Source organism: Canis lupus, chromosome 19, assembly GCF_011100685.1.
Source record: "Canis lupus familiaris isolate Mischka breed German Shepherd chromosome 19, alternate assembly UU_Cfam_GSD_1.0, whole genome shotgun sequence".
Taxonomy (NCBI): Eukaryota; Metazoa; Chordata; class Mammalia; order Carnivora; family Canidae; genus Canis; species Canis lupus.
The window spans coordinates 16,231,513-16,249,615 of NC_049240.1; the positions used below are offsets into that span (position 1 = coordinate 16,231,513).

The 18,103-nt window shown below is 35.0% G+C and overlaps 1 long non-coding RNA gene across 3 annotated transcripts in view; it reads left to right on the forward strand.

Annotated features, from left to right (window-relative positions):
• The first annotated feature begins 372 nt into the window (after window positions 1–372).
• Window positions 373–18,103, forward strand: part of LOC102153490 — a 31,896-nt gene continuing 14,165 nt past the window's right edge. Inside the window, exons 1-4 of one of the 3 annotated variants that reach the window (XR_005373950.1) lie at window positions 373–568; window positions 925–1,137; window positions 2,957–4,738; window positions 13,837–13,936. This is a non-coding gene — a long non-coding RNA (uncharacterized LOC102153490). The remainder of the gene's footprint in view (window positions 569–924; window positions 1,138–2,956; window positions 4,739–13,836; window positions 13,937–18,103) is intronic. The other 2 variants (XR_005373949.1, XR_005373951.1) reach the window with 2 other exon arrangements.

Consider the following 18,103-nt stretch of genomic DNA (forward strand, 5'->3'; position numbering starts at 1 on the left):
AACAAATGTAGAGATACTATAAAGAAATGTGATGTACCAGGCCTGGAGGTAAATTTTTTCTCATTCTCAACCTCTTCAGGCAGTGAGATTTCTCCTTGTAGAAAATGGTCTCAGGGCAAAGATCAAAACCAAGTTATTATCTTGAACTTATGACAGGTTTAAAAGTTTAGTACTTGTGAATTTTGTCGAATTGGGTGAATTTTAATTTGAGACACAGGAAAAATACAACATTTTAAGAGAAATTATAGCAGACTTCACTGAAAATAAGTACCAGTTCAAAACGAAGAGAACTTTGGAATTCTGATTTCTTATGGGAAGGAAGCCAGTTTGAAAGCTACTTAGTTGCATTCACATGCCAGTCTCCTAGAAAAGGTAACTCAAGGGTATAAGACAAATTCACAGACAGCAGAACCAAGAGCATTTTTCCAGGGAGAATGACTATGCCCTGAGGAACTAACAGCATGTGTACAGATAGATTTTTAAATCTATGGATGAGTCATGGCAATATGCCTCTCTCTTTGCCTGTAATTGAATTGGGTGTCTATCTTCCTGGTTCATTCACATCATTGTAAGTTGCATGTACCAGGGCTAGTTCATTTTCCCTATAGTTCACAGACCTTTAAATTCAGAAGAACTGAAGCACCCATGGCATGCAGTCTGCACCTGAATTTGATTTAGATAATGAGATCCTGGACCTCAGTGCTATAATCTGTGAGGTTTTGAGGATTTGGGGAGTTGATAATATGGGAGGGATGGGAATAATTTATGGACAGAAAGCAGATTGCACTGATTAAAGATGGCCTCAAATTCTATTACTCCAAAAATTCTTCTTCTTGAATCTAAGCTGGGCTTGTGACTGTCTTGACCAATAGAATGCAATGAAAATGTTAAGGTAAATAGCAATTTCTGTTTTTCTTTTCCAAGACCCAAGCTAAAGCAGCCACATGAAGAGGCTTACTTGGAAGACAACTTAAAACCTCAGCAGAATGTCCAATCAACAACCAGCATGGACCTGCCAGTCATGTGAGAAAACCATCATGGAAATGGATTCTTCATCACCTTTCAAGCTGACAGGCCTGGTTTTGTACCTGACTTTAGCTAATAGCTGTGCAAACTGTGTTGTTATTTAGCCTCTAGGTAAGTTGGCTTCTTCATTCCTTAAAGTTTTATGAGGATTTTATATTTTAATGCATATAAAATACTGAGGACAATGTAGTAAGTGCTTGATAAATATTAATTAATAGGAATATTTAAATACCAAAAATGTATTCTAGCTCCATAAAAAGAACTATGAAAATGCTACTCCCAGGAGCAAAGTAGTGTCAGAAAACTTCCTTAACTCATTTTAGGATGTTATTCTGACCATTTGTTGCATTACCTACTGTTTAGTAAGCTGAAACTGTCCTACGAGGGCTTTTAGGATGAAAAATCAAAGCAAAAAGTACCACTCCAAAAGAAGTTTGTATACCTTCCCAAGAATGATATAACAGGAGTTTATAAGATATCTGTTCAGTCATTCAACAAATACTTTTTGAGCATTTTCTATGTAGTAGGCCTAAGTGCCCTGTCAAATTATATTGGAACTTAAAAGAAAAGGGAAAATGTATGATCTTACATAAATGTGTATGTTAGTTTTTATCATTAATTTTTCCAGAACGTTATAGCAATTTGGAAATAATGAAAAAAAATTAAGATTTTTATTTATTTATGAGCGACACAGAGAGAGAGAGAGGCAGAGATAGAGATAGGGAGAGAAGCAGGCTCCCAGAGCCAGATGTGAGACTGGATCCCAGGACCCTGGGATCACAACCTGAGCCAAAGGCAGATGCTCAACCACTGAACCACCCATGTGACCCGAAATATTGAAATATTTTAAAGTAAGCTATTAAAACTCACAGTAAGTTTAAATATTTTATATATGCTCACAAAAGAATTTATTATAATTTTACTTTCCTTTTAATATAAGTGAATTCATCAATAATCTTTTCAAAACTTACTTCTTTAGGAGAACACATTGGCCTAAGTCACAGGGTTGGCACATACAAAGGCCAGTTTCTCTGCTAAAGACAAGTTAGCTTCCATAGATGATTTATTACAAACATCTCACACTGAAGATAATTCATGGTAAAAGTTTTATTTCACGGGCTCTCATATTAAATCCTCTTTCACACACATGCATAATACATATATATGGGAATATATGTATGTGCACATGCATGCAGAAAAATCTATATAAATTATTATAAATCACATGTATTCAAACATTTCTTTTAGGCCTAGTGAGAATAGGTTTATACTTTACATTTATGTCATTTTAATTAACAGCTAGTAAAATAGTAGTACACCCTAAATTTAATATTGTTATGGATTCTCTGAATACTGTTTAATGGGCACTTTATTTAACATAACAGTGTCTACTGCTCCCTATTCTCTTACTTTTCTTCATGGCCTTTAGCCTTATCTCTTATATTGTTAGCAAGTGCTTGCTTACTGTCCATCCTCTTACACAAATGAAAATTTCTGTAGAGAAGGGGCTTTCTTGGGGATCCATGGGTAGCTCAGCGGTTTAGCTCCTGCTTTTGGCCCAGGGCGTGATCCTGGAGTCCCAGGATCAAGTCCCGTGTTGGGCTTCCTGCATGGAGCCTGCTTCTCCCCTAGCCTGTGTCTCTGCCCCACCCCACCCATCTCTCTATCATGAATAAATAAATAAAATCTTTTAAAAAATTTTTTAAAAGGAAGGGGCTTTCTTATTTTAGTCACGACTTAGTACCCAGTGTCAGGAATCACATCTTTCCCTTACAGATACATAAGTGTTCATTGAATAAATGAATGAATGAGTGTAATAATGTTTGCTCCTTCCAACCATCTGTTCTCCTTTCCTCTTGTTATAGTATTTCAATTTTCTTTGGGAATTTTTATTTTCTTGTTCTTAATCCATATCTTACCCTGTTTCTAGGAACCTGGGTGCCCTAGCCATCTCCAGTTACAATGATCAATATGCAGACACTAGAGCCAAGAGAGCCAGTAAAAGTCAGGACAAATCTGGAGTTTCTGTTGGGAAGAAGCTATATCTACTGGACTTGACTCTGCCAGCATATCGTCAAAGCTAAGCACCAATAAAACTAATAGAGTACTGATTACATTGCTTACGTCTGCATACGCAGCCAAGCTAAAGACAATCTGCCCAGTTATGCCAATAAATAAATTGTCTTTTTTGTTGTGGTTGTTCTTTACTTTTTTTGGCTTGGTTTTGCCTAAGTCATTTTGAGTTGGTTGCTCTTTCTTACTATTATTTTAACTATTGTTTTATGTATATATGACTAGAGAATATTACATATCAATTACAATGTGGTCTAATTACTAAAATTAATCCATATTAACATTCCTCAAGGTAAAAACTGAAGCAAATTTAGACATGAAAAATACATCCCAGTACAGTTATTTTTTTTATTCCATTTGAACCTTTAGAGTATTATGTTAAAGAGTAAAGACAAGATTTTAGGAAACAATATTATATTTCAAGTCCAGAAAATTATCCTTTTTTATGTTTATTGAACAATATCTGTGATAGTATTCAGAATTCAAATTATAAATGATGGTACTGCTACTGCCCTGACTTGGAAATATGAAGGCAGTCAGATGTGAAACACCAATGCTGTCAGCATCATTATTCATACAGAAAACCAAAACAATGAGACAGTTCTCTGTTGTTAGCCTCTCTTTAATCGCTTTTATATGGATAAGATGGTCTTTTTAGTAAGGACACACACACCATTAACCATTTTTAACTTCCAATTGAACAATATATTATGGTACTTGTAGCATCAAATATCTAAGTAATTACTTGTGAATGTTCATACCTGTATCATAAGGATATGCAGGAAAGTAAACAGTTTAATATGTAACAGTAAAAAAAAATCTGTTTAATTTTATTCATACTTAAGTCTAATGCTTGAAAACTATTTCTTTAGAAAATATTTTTCAATTTATTTATTTGAGAGAGAGAGACAGCATGAGCTAGGGAAGGGATGTGGGGAGGGGCAAAAGGAGAAAGAGAGAGGGAATCTCCCATAGCTTCCCCACTGAGCAGGGATCTCCACATAGGGCTTGATCCCAGGACCATGAGATCATGACTGGAGCGGAAGGCAGACACTTAACCAACTGAGGCACCCTGGTGCCCCAACTCTACGTATTTCCATGTGGAGGGTGAAACTAAGACATCCATGATCCCTACCATTCTATTAGGGGAGCTATTTTGGAACTTAAGAGTTTCTTCTGTTGATACAGGGAGAGGTGATTATTCCTATTGAAGAGAAAACACTAAATTGAAGTGGTGCAGAGGCTAGAAAGAGTACAAGAAGAAAGTGGAGATGACAGTGGAAAAGAGAATGTTTCGGGAAGAGAACCTTCTTTTTTTTTTTTTTTAAGATTTTATTTATTTACGCAGAAAGAGAAGCAGAGACACAAGCGGAGGAAGGGAAGAGAACCTTCTATGGGAGACTCTCCTACCTACTAACAGAGCCTGTTATACCGTCTGCCCTATGAAGTCTAACGTGACAAGTGACAAAGTGTCCCCTCTGGTTCATCTCTACTGGGAGCTTTGCAAAGATCAGCTTGAACTTCAATAAAAGAAACATGCATGCCAGTATATTTGGGTTATTTCTGGGCAAATTTCTTCTGTCATCAGAAGCCAATGGTCGACAGTGAGAGATAGTTTCCCAGGCAACCCCAGAGATGAGTAAGGCCCATGCTTCTAAAGTTCTAACCTGGGTTGAACTTGAATACTATATTTAAGGAACTTATTGGCTGGATAGTATGTTGTAAAAAAAAAAAAAAACACTGACTGGTAGTCAGGAGACACAAGATATAGCTCAAGGTCTTCTGATAAGTAGTTGAGTAACCTATAAAACTGGTCTCATCTGCAGATGATGAGACATTGCTCTTTTGACATCACTTTTAAAGAAAGCCCTAGCATCCAGCACCATTTATCACAGAGAAACTGAACTAGTATCAGGGTGCATTTTCATACTCAGCAAAAGTACTTTCAAAGACACAAAGGAAATCCCAAAAAATAGCTTGAAGCAGAATTGTTGGCTGTGTAAAAGGAGCTCAAATTTACCTGAAATATGAATAGAGAAGGGCTACCAAAATGACAGTAATTTTGTGGCTCTAATTATAAAATTGTCTGAATTACAGTACTATTCTTCATCTGCACTATTCCAATAAGATTACAATACAATATATCCATGAATTATTTTCTATATGAATTTTGAATTTTTAAAATTATCTACAAAAGAAACATATGATTTGCCTTTCAGAGATTTTTTAAAAAATAGTTTTTCAAATAACTTCCTATAAAATATATCTCTTCCCTTATCTTCCACCATATACACAAATTCCCAAACTTCTCAAATGTATTATGTTTATATAGTGAGATGACATATATACACCCACTACATTCAGGTGGGGAAAGAAGGCAGCTCCATTCATTTCTATGACTTATTTACTGTTCCACATGGCCTTACTTCTACTGAATAATGATTGAGGAGAGAAGAGACTTTTAAAATGTGCCAGTACATTAGTCTCTTTCAGTTTAAATCTCTTCCAATTGCAATCTTCTCTTTGGAATATCTTGGTTTGAATAAAATTGCTAAGATAAAAACCCATTTTTTTCATGAAATATATATTAAAGTATCTGTCATTTTATCTCATTTGAAACTTCAGAGCATTTTGTTAAACAGAAAAGTAAAGACAGACTGTCTCAGCTTCCCTGTGTTCTTCTGCAAGATGATATTCAGGAAGATGGGGTTTTTATAATCTTAGGAAGAAGGCCCACATACTATCTAGTTTTCAATATTATGCTTTCTGCCTAGATCTTCTTTGATTTCAGAGCCTGGTTCAGACATCCCCCTGATCAACTGCATAATCCTAGATGCCTATTAACTTTGGAAAGTCTTTGTCCCTTATGTTGTTTTTGTTCAGACTGTAGGTATTCATGGTTGTGTTGATCCTCCGCTAGTCGATTGATCCTTTCAGCATCTCTGTTTCCTCACCAAAGAAATAAGAACTTCAAGCACCAATAATTCTCACCCTTCTGCAGGGTATAGTAACCAAGAACATGGCCCCCAATTCATTTGTCCACCTCTGTCTGTGCATGATTCTGATCCAATGTTGGAGTTTTCAAGTGATTGGCCACACAAGATGTGTTTGAGAATCATGCCTAGCAATTTGATATACACAGTTGCATTGTTATATTTTTCTAGATGTGGCCTAGCTCTATGCTTGCTGCCCAAGGTTGATTTTCAAGATAGTAAAGAAAGACTGAGGCATCTTATCACATAACCCTGCTTCCATCCTCCTCTCCTTTTCCAATCCACTGTAGTGAATTAGTAAGCTTTTCATTGTTCCCTACCGGGAAGGAAATTTCCTTCCATCATGTCTTACTCTGTTCCAAGGTGATATTAGCTGCTCCCTTTTCTGAGAATCATCCTAGCAAAAGAAGTGAGAGGAAAAGAATCTGGCATAGTGTGGAGAAAAATTTCAGAGTCAACTCTAGTAGATACACGTAGTTGGCTGCATGTAGATATGTATAAACTCATAGGTATAAACTCAAAATATGGATATGGATAGACAACATTCTTTTGTATCTGAATGTCTCAATGATTAGAAGGTGTGTCCCTTTTCTTTGGAAGAATCTGGCTCAATCTATCTTAATAACCTGGAAATCTTTTTGAGAACTCATGAATATGAATTAAATTGTCAGTGTTCAAAAGAACATGATTTGATTCCCTTCTTCTCTGAAATCAGGCATTCATAGAGAATGGTATTTAAATGACAAGTCATAGGATAATTTGTGGCAGTCAGACGGCTTTATTGTCTTTCCCAGCTAACCCACCAGAGGGAGGGAAATGCATATATAAGGCATTTATAATCCCGTCCTTCTAGATGCTGATTTACTTCAGCAACAATGGGAAATTGGCCTTTTGACATGGAAAAATTATTTTGTAACAACAACAACACAAGGGCCAAAGCAATAACAAAGGCTTAGTTATAGGAAAACAATCGAGGATAGTTTTGTGAATATTATCTGAAGATAATTTAACAGACAATTTTTCCACAAAGTTAATTGCTACAAAAAGTAAGGCTGCAGACAAACAGCTAATTGGTATAAACCAAAAAGAGATTCTAAGAATTTCTTGCCTAATGAGGTTTCTGCAACATGATACAAAAAGTCTCAATGTTGCTTAGAAAAGGCAATTTTCCACCAAACCTTCGGAGAACTTGTAAACCTCTATTTAACCTGGTTCATTTTATTTCTTCTTATTTTTGAACTTCATAAAATCTTCAAAGAACAATTTGTTATTAATCAAATATAAAATGTTCTTTCCAGCTCACCCCCTCTCCATCTTTCTTGGAATTCCACCAAGGCAGAAAAGCCTGACAAGTAATTTTAGTCCTCCTATCTCCTCCTTCATCTAAACTGGTATTTACTGTTCAATATACAGTCCAAAGCAAATTCCCTATTATTCTTAAGACATAATCATGGAAGTGTCTGATTTGAAATGCAAGCAAGGATGATAAAAAATACAAGTAGGAAGTTGATAGACAAAATTCCCTTATTTTTTACTTAATTTGACTTCCAGTTTATTCAATTCTCCTAAAAAGAATAGGAAGAGTAAAAGGAGGGTAGTGCAAATATGGAAATGACCCTCAAGAAAAATGGACAATTCTTCTTTTAAGCACATTCCTCTATGTGTGTAAGTTTAAGATAAGGAAACACAATTGCTTCTAAAAATAAAAAATAAAGATTAGGATTCCTTCTTTGTATGCTCTTTTAGTTTCAGAATCTATTCTCCTCAAAAAGGAAAGAGATTTTCTTCAGGATTCCATTGTTTTTAGAATAATGTTCTTGACAAAATAATGAAACTGATATGTGAAACATGTCAAATGCTCATTACTGATGGTAACTCTAGGGATTTTCTTTTCTCTGTTTCTTAAACATACTAGACATAAATGACAGAAAGAGACACCTACCTCCTTAAGTTATCAATGAGGGAACAAAGGATATTGCAAAAATAATTTTATGAACATATTGTGTTTGAATAGTTGAATATTCTTGGCTACTTTCAATTTATAATATGAATGAAATAAAATGACAAAAAATGAAGATTATTGTTAAAATCTAATAAGATTAATAAATAATAGTATGAAACACCTAAAGTTATCTATAAATTTATGTGTATAAGTATACTAAAAATATAAATTTATACATTTTATATATGCCATATATAAATTTTTATGTACATATATATGATGATATATGTATGTGTCATGCAGATCTATCCATTTTTATATATACAAATTTTGATATACATAATATAATTTTTGATATATATGTAGATATATATGATGCAGGCATATGATGTATATGTTACATAGATATGCATCTACATATCTCTCTATATATGTATATGTGTTATATATACATATATAAAAAATTCTGGTGGATTATGTGTATATCAAATTGTGTGATCCTTCAATACTCTATTTGTATTGCCTCTTTATTATCTAATCTACTAAATTTGGGGATTTTTAAAAAATATTTTATTTATTTATTTTTTAAATTTTTATTTATTTATGATAGTCACACAGAGAGAGAGAGAGGCAGAGACACAGGCAGAGGGAGAAGCAGGCTCCATGCACCGGGAGCCCGATGTGGGACTCGATCCCGGGTCTCCAGGATCGCGCCCTAGGCCAAAGGCAGGCGCTAAACCACTGGGCCACCCAGGGATCCCTTAAAAAATATTTTAAAGATGCACTTATTTATTTGAGAGAGTGAGAGAGTTGGGGGAGAGGCAGAGGGAAAGAATCTCAAGCAACTCCCTGCTGAGTACAGAGCTAGACATGGGATTCAATCAAACAACAATAAAATCATGACCTGAGCCAATATGAAAAGTTGGTTGTTTAACCAACTGAGCCACCCAGGTGCCCCTAAATTTTGTTTTTATTGGTTTTGCAATAACTATCTTCTATTCCCTAAATAGCATACATTGGTCTTCTGTATTTAAAAAGTCTGAAAATTCAAATTGGACGAGGTTAAAACCAATTATAGTGTGTGTGTTTTGTTTTGTTTTTTTTGTAACTAGTGTATCAGGATGAAATCTTAAATAATGTGACAGTGAAAGATAATTTCAGAACAAGAAAATGAACATATTGAGAAACATGTTACAATTTTAGATCTAATAAGAATCGCTTTTACATGACTTTATTTTAAAAATAAAATATGTCAATGACCAAATAAGGAAAAAGGGAGTATCTATCATACTGAGGACCTATTTCACAGGCACACTAGAGGATTATTCAAATTTCTAGAATACACCTGTCTTCAAACTCAGCATCCACAAAGATTACATGTCCACTTGCTCATTTCTGTGCAGTTGACAAGATAATTTCAAAGGCCATAGTTTTAGTGTTCTGTAGGCCACTGATCCATTTTTAACTATTTAAAAATTATGATTATAAATACAGTTTCTCAAATGTTCTCAAAACCTTGCTTGAGATTTTACTTATTTCCTCACTATTGAGTTCTAAACTTTGTCATGGTCATTCCCTATTTGTATGAGAATTAGGGTTTTAATTTTTTTAAATTATAATTTTATACTTCTGCAGAACCCACCAAGATACTGAAATCCTCCAGTTGGATTTATCTGATGAAGCCAACCAAGTGCACTTCATGGACAATTGATGCTCAGGCACATTTTCTTGGCTTTCAGAGTGATTCCCAACTAGGACCAAACTTTACCCTTGTTCACATTCTATTTCTTTAGTTTTTGTTGTTGCTTTTGTTGTTACTGATATTCTAATTTCCTGGTCTTTGGTTCGGTTTCTGGTTAAGTCTGTTACTCCTTCCCTCTTTTGTCTAAGTCATGCTTCTTGCTCTCTTTCTACAATAGGGACCAGTGAGTCTATCTTGTCTCAAAACATTGAGATGGTCTTCATTGCATGTTGAGGGAACTCTAAGTAAAAATCTGATTTGTTCAAGGCCAATACGTTTTTCTTCATTAGTGGCTGCAGGGTGTGGGAATCTGGTTTTAGGACAATTTGGCAATTTCTATTGACATATTAAGTGCCTATTTTTTGTTGGAAAAGGAACAATAGAAGATATAATTTATAAGTCTAGTTTTGATTATTTTGCCTATTTTGGGGGGGGAGCTCAGACAATTAAGAAAATATTTTCTGCCATCTGTAAGTAAGAACGGCTCTCAGCAATCTGATCCAATTAGTTTTGTATTTGGCATTTACTTATGATCCATATATGAGGTTGGACAAATGAAACTATAAGCACTCTGTATGCCTACAATTCAGAAAAGCCTTTAACTTTTTGTGTATGAAATATTTTCCCACTTTCATAGGTATTAAATATTATTATTACTACTAAAAGTAACAAGATATGTTCTGAGTAGCATAAAGAGATTTTTATGTACCTCATGAATCTAATAATCCCCACCAAGTATCTAAAAAAATAAAGAAAACAAGCATCTAATTCTTTAAATGTGATAGCCTTTTAAAAGATTGCTTCTTTCAGAAACTACTCGCTCAGAAGAAGCTTTATGTAAGAATTCAAATAAATATGAGAAAAGTTGAAACTCTGGACAAGTCAGATTGATTTCATAATTTTTTTCTTTCAAGGGAATAACTATTTTTTCTTTGTATAAAGTATAATATAGGGCAGCTCTGGTGGCTCAGCAGTTTAGCGCCACCTTTGGCCCAGGGCCTGATCCTGGAGACCTGGGATCGAGTCCCACGTCGTGCTCTCTGCATGGAGCCTGCTTCTCCCTCTGCCTGTGTCTCTGCCCCTTTCTCTTTCTCTCTCTCTCTCACATACTCTCTCTCTCTCTCTCTCTCTCATGGATAAATAAATAAAAAATCTTTAAAAAATAAAGTATAATATAGAATTAAAAAAATAGTCTGTATTTTCACTAAGAAACTACTTAACCTGTTGAGTCTTTAAACTTAGTATATTGGTTTGCCTGTTAGTTAAGATAAGATAATATCTACTTATTTATGATGTTGAAATGATTAAATTTTATTGAATTAAATGAATGTGTAATTATGAACACATTTTATATAAAGAATAAATGTCTCAGAAGCATTGAGCTTAAATGTAATTTCGAAGACCCTTAGTTACTTTCAGATCTCACACTAACATTAAATAGAGGTAATTTGTGGATATGATTTTGATAACTGATTTTGATATTTTCTAAGTAAGCTAGAATACTGACATTTTGGTCACTAAGTAATTGATTATGTTTGTGTATGTACATTTGTTTCTTTGTGATGTTACAGAATGCTCATTCTTATGGATCATATGGATGGATACATTCATTTTGCCAATTCTAAAAGATGAGGAGGAAATATGGGAGGATGTAGGACAGCATATCGTGTGTGCTTATGAGTATTTTTGGTTTGCTAAGATACTTTGTGTGGCAAACAATTACCAAATATCTACCTCCCAGTGTGCTCTGTGAAGCAGTTAATATTTTGAAGACGAATTATAGTTAAAATGGGTGATTAAGACTATGCTAGAAATAATAGTAGCAGAAATGTTTCAATGGGTATTCAAGGCAATGGAAAGTGTTTTTTTTTTGTTTTTGTTTTTGTTTTTTTTTTTTTTATCAAAGACATTGATTCTAGGAAATTGGTAAATTGTCTAACCACATAGAAAAGAAGATTGTGAAAATCAAAACCTTAACAGATATATAAGGTTGTAAGTAGTGGAAAGAAGCTTCTACTCATCTGGATTTATTTTATTTGTAAATGATGAGTCTGAAAAGAAGCAAAGAATTGTGTTAAAGTTTAATAAAATTTTTTCAGTTTCAATAGATTTATCAATCAATGAGAATTTTATAATTTTAAAAAGGAGCATGTGAATATTTTAGTGCCAAATATATATATAATAAATACTATATATATGTGTGTATACACATATTATATATATATATATATATATATATACACACACATACACATATATACACACACATATATATATCATGAGTTTTACTGTTTAAGATCAGGTTCTGTTTCTCATAGCATGTCTTTCTCCAGACTTCAGATTAATTGGTTCCCCTAAAACCTCATTTCTCTAACACATGCAAGAAAAGTTGTTAGTATTTGTGTTTTTTTTTCAGCTTTTTTTCTTTATTTAAGGGTAGAAGTGATATTCCTACAAGCTCTGTACCACTGCCCTGAAACTGGAATTCTTAAGTCTGAGCATTTTAAATACTGAATTTATATATTTTTATAAGCATCTTTTATGAGAAAATGGGAATATATTACCTATAAATGATCAGAAATGTCATGGGTCATTTTTGAGTTATATCTATAGACAAGAAAAAAATTAACCCAACTGAAAAAAAATCATTTAAATATTTGGAAGCCACTGCCTCCACCAAAATAGTCCTGTACTGATGCATCCCTCAAGTTTACTCTGGTTTAATGCAATAGGAACTTTTGTGAATTCAAACCACAGATCAATAAATTGCATTTGTTCACTCAGTACTTTATAGGAGAAGAAAGAATCTGATGAGATTTAATAATTCACTTATGTATTTACTCAGGAATGGTTCATTAAACTGAAATTGGTGAATTAACAGTGGTTAAATAAAAAATAATGGAAGTAAGAAATATCTAAAAGAATTGAATCGCAAAAAAGCCCAGTCAGAAAATGGAGCTGTTGGCAGGCCTGTTTTCATTAGCTTCCTGGCTGCAGTGAAGCTAAGTCCCAGTGAAAGTAGTAGTGCGACAAAGGTAACGTTGGTGGTCATATTGGCCTTGCACGGCTGCTGCTTTGCTCACCTCTGATTCCACATCCCTCCTTTGAGGCAGCTTTGCCTTTCTATTTCCTGCAAATGGTTAAGGCAATGTCCTCTGGAACTTTCCTTCTGCATAAGTCAGGGGGGATTTGTGCCTTTCCCCCTCTTTTTGCTTTTTGTTATTTTTGTTGTTCCTTTTATTTGTCTTGTTTCCATGTGCTTGATTTCAGTCCAGTTCCATGTGTTAGGAGATTTTTTCCTGAAAAAAGAAAAGTGTCAGGAACAAATGATCGAGTGGCCTTCGGTGCAGATGTGATGATTCCTGTGATACTAATTACACAAACCTTTTCCCATAGTTTCTATATCACTTGTGTTACCTGCTCAGATCTAGCTTAAATTTGGAGTTACCACTATTATTCATCCATTGCCTGATCCCTCCCAAGTGAATGTGGCACGGGAAAGAGGTCCTAAAGGAAAGCTTACCAAGTATGGCCCTGAAGGTACAGCTAAACCGTTTTCCAGATGGTTTGGATCGGTGTTTTTTGACATGCGATGTGAGAGGTGTTTATGATTCTCTCAGCTTCGCTAAGATGCTGATTCATCTGTCAAACTTTCCATTGTGTTCTTGGGTATCCTGGATACCACAGATATAAAAAAAAAAGAAAATCTTTGGACAAACTTTATGGCTTACCTCAGATTTGGAAGACTTAAGATGACTCCCTAAGTAGGCTTCTATATTGTGGTAGAGAAATCCCGGGCTTTAGATTCGGAAACACGCCTTCAAAACCCCAGCTCTATTACCTATAAGCTTAGTTACCCAGAGCAATCATTTCTCCTCTATGACCTTCATTTTCCTCATGGATGAAACAGGAGTAATAATAACTATTTCGAAAGAGTCATTAGAAACTTAATATAAGAATACCTATTAAATGCCTATTACAAAGTTTAGAATCCTGAAAGCATGCGATGTGGCAAGTATTATTATTAACCATATTGGAATTATATTATTATTTTTACTCAGGAAGCACTCTCATACCTATCCCCCAGTGGACAAGTTGTGAAGTATTTGTTCTACCATGAAACATTTATGCCTATGATGTGCCTCTAGCCCATCCTTTAAAGTAAGTTGAATGCTGAACAAACAAGCACACTTTGTTAGAAAGGTAATTTTGATATTCAGGGAAATTTTCTTCACTTCTCTTAAAATTTTGAAGCACTTGGGTGGCTCTGTCTTGGTTAAACGTCTACCTTCAGCTCAGGTCATGAGACCAGGGTCCTGGATTCGAGCTCCACATTGGGGTCCCTGCTCAGCAGGAATCCTGCTTCTCTGTCTCCCTCTGCTGCTCCCCCTTTTTGTGCTCTCTCTCATCCTCTCTGTCAAATAAATAAAATATTTTAAAAAACATTTCATAATATTTTCATCTGCCACTCTTCATATCTTTTGGTGATCCCCTCAAATACATTAAAAAAAATCAAGACAAAGTAATAAATGTTAGTCATTGTATGTCATGCTAAGATGCCACCAGGGCAAAACTATTGCATGCATGAGTAGGATATAAAATTTTGCTCTGAGTGACAGAGCTAATTAGCAGAAATATGTAAGTTTTCTCCCATTATGGCTTCCTATCTCTAGTGATCTTAGGCATTTCACTGGGCTCTCAGCTGCATCTTCAATTATGTATTTGACACTTTTCCTAATTCAGTTTTCAAGGTCTCCCCCAGATTCTTGTTATTCCTCCTTGACTCTGCCCCATGGCTTGCTTTTGGATTGAAATTTAACATAACACCATCCTACTGATCATCCAAATGGTGTCCTCCTTGCTGGGATCAGTAGATTTCAAGGAACATCAATACTCTGCACAATCTTAGCTCCACAAGTACTTTAAAGGAATTCTCTGGATCTCTCTCTGAAACACCATTTTTCTGTCCTTGTGTAGGAGAGCTCAGTGTTTAACTGAGGCTAACCAACCTAAGTCGGCCAGCCCCCCCCTCTGTTGATCACCTCAGGGGCACAGGAAAGGTGTCCCATGTGGTGTGATGTTAGGGACTAACTCAGGTTTTGATGACATCTTCTCTTCTGCAGGTACTATGGATTTTAAACTCTTCATATGTGTTTATTCACCTTCTTCTCTCAAGGACAACTTTTCACAAGTAATCTCTTGTTTCTCTGGAGTCCATACTTATTGTTATTTAAATACAGTTCCTGGGATGAGGGATTTGGGTGTTAACTCAACAATACAAATTTTCTACATATTTTACCTCTGGAAGGAAACATGAAAGAGTGACTGTATCTCTGGCAGGAGAGTTCATTCTTGATTTTCCATCATATTTTATTTATAAATAATACAGCCATTAATCTCTTTGGAAATGAAAAACAAGTTAACGTCTTCATAGTGAAAAATAAGAAGAGAGCATATTTCAGATTTGTGCAGGTATTTATGCAGATAAGTTAGAATTAAAAATCATCCCTCTCTGTCATTTTGCTTGACCAAAATACACTAAGAATAGTCCTTAACAGCTTCCACTGACAGTTTGTGCTTTGGACTCTGGCCTTGGAAGTCTGCACAACTAATTCTCCAGGCTTGTGACCTTAAGTGCCTCTGGCTAACACTGACACGGGAAGCCACATAGCAAAAAATCTCCAGGACTTCCTTTGTGCTTTTTTGCCTTTCAGCCTTTTAGTCACAGCTATAAATCCTATAAGCTATATACCTGAGAGCAGCATGAATTACCTCGGTCCTACTTCTCATTGTTCTCTGAACCATGATACTAGGCCTATGGAAATTTATTTTTACCTATTTTTGAGTAGGCCTTTGAATTTATTTGAACAATTTGAAAAGGCACACAGCGTTACTAAGGAAACCAGTATTTGCTAAATGCCACAGTAAGGGGACCAATGTGCTAACTGCTTTATATGTTGCTCTGCCCTCTGGTTTCAAGTCAGCTGGGGACTTCTATCAGCATCCAAGTTGCTGCTATGGAAAAGGACTTGAATATCTGCATCCTTACTCACCTCCAACAGCGGGAGTGAATCATTCCTTTCCTTTGCAATAAGATCCAGGGGGAGGACTTTAAAGTAATATGCATCAGCCATTGTCATGGTATGACACATATCAACAAATCAGGTTCTAACAGGAGTTAAGAGAAAATGTCAATTGAATATATGAAAAGGCATTATGAGACATAGGGAAGAGAAGTAAAATGGTAATGACCCAGAAGAAAATCCTTCCTGAAATGAATTCAGTTCATGACACAAAAGAAAATGTAGAACACATTTGTTTCTTATTCTTGGAAATATAAAAGAAAACTTTAATTGCATTAAATAAGGACAGAATAGATATGAAAAGTATGACACTCAAAGAGAAATAATTGCCAAATAAGATGTTCAGTGGGAAGAGTAAAAAGTAGATTTACACTAAAGACACCAAATTAACAGTACATAAAATAGACTTACAAAGCATGTCCAGAATCTTAAAAAAAGTGAAAAATATGAGAGAAATGAGCATACATAGAAAATTAACCATAAAAATTCAAGTTATGATTTAAAAAGAACATGGAAACTTAAGTATAAATTAATTATCAGAACTAATAATCAAATATATAAGTCAAGACTTTATGATTAGATTAGCACTCTGAAGGCCTGAAGATTATACAAATGTGTGCCATTAACATGGCATTTAATGTAGACAACCAACACTTGGACTTGTGAAAAGTGTGGGAACGTTCAAGGAAACAAATCAGTGATCAAAAATGAATAGGAGAGATAATAATGAATGCTTTCAATGTATTTTAAGAACAATTGCCTGTAGAACACTAACATCAAGTTGGTTTGGTAAAATAAATTCCTAAAGAAAATTATTTAATATTTCTATAACTTTCACCAAAAAAGAGTTGAGTCGTGATCATTTCAAATGTTGTCAAGCATTTGAAAATACAAATGTTCAGGTATAAGAGCCTCTGGGGCAATGCTCAATGAGACACTTTAGACCATTATAAGAGAATTCAGAAAAAAAATACTATTATTTTGTTAGTATTAAAAAATACTAAAGCTTTTTAGTATTGTAGGAGGGGGCCCTCAATCAAACTCAGAGACACCACTCTTGCTCTGATCCCACTGAGGACAAAAGTGACCTGCACACATTTTTGAGAAACACAAATACCTACTTGGGGTTGTTTATTCCTATCTTTAGCCATAACGTTTGATTTCCAATGCCTCCCTTGGCTTAGATTGACATCTACCTAAGCCACCAGGTATCTGCTACTGAAGGAGGTATAACCTATTGTCAAAATAACACAGGAAAGACAGAAATAAAAAAAAGTAGATTTATAGATAGATAGACAATAGATAAAGACAAATTGGAAAGCTGAAAGGGGTTAATAAGGAAAGGAAAGGAAAGCAATAAAGATGTCTTTCTATTTTTATTTATTTTTATTTTTTATTTATTTTATTTTGAGAGAGAGAGAGAGAGAGAGAGAGAGAGCTGGGGGAGGGTGTGCAGAGGGATAGGGAGAGAGAGAATCCTAAGCAGGCTCCACACCCAGCATGAAGCTGGATACGAGTCTCCATCTCATGGCCCTGAGATCCTAACCTGAGCTAAAATCAAGACCAACTGAGCCACCCAGGCGCTCCAGACAAAATGCTTTTTGTCAGAAGGATTAAAGATTGTTGTTTTGTTTTATACTGAGATCTTTGAATGACTACAAATTTAGGAATGTTTGTGAAAACCTTAGTGATTAAATTAAAAGCACGTTATCTAACTTCTGCATTATAAAACACGTGTGACCGTGGTGACAGACTGCTAGTTTACTGCTTTCTAATGTTTTCTCCCTTTGTTCTCAGTAATTGTACCTCAAAATTATAGCTGAGCACATGATTACAAGGTAGAAGCTAAATCCCACTGTCCCTTTGCATAAGTGTGAAAATATAACTAAGGTTTGGACAATGGGGTAGAGATGAGAGAGGTGAGTAAAACTTAGGGCAAGTGTGTTAGAGAGAAATCATACCTTTCTCCTTCCTGTTTCTCCTGTTTTTGGCTGGTTGGAATAAATATAGTATATAGGTGACATAATGGTTAACTCTAGAAAAAGAATAACGATAAATGAAAAGAAACCATATGCATGTATGTGTGCATGCATGTACACATAGGCACAGCTACACACACACACACACACACACACACACTCATTGTCCTCACATCAAAAAAGAAGCAATCCATATTGCAGAAGATATAAGACAAATAAAGCACGAAGGACAGAAAAAATAATACGGTGGCTAAAGTGCAGCAAAA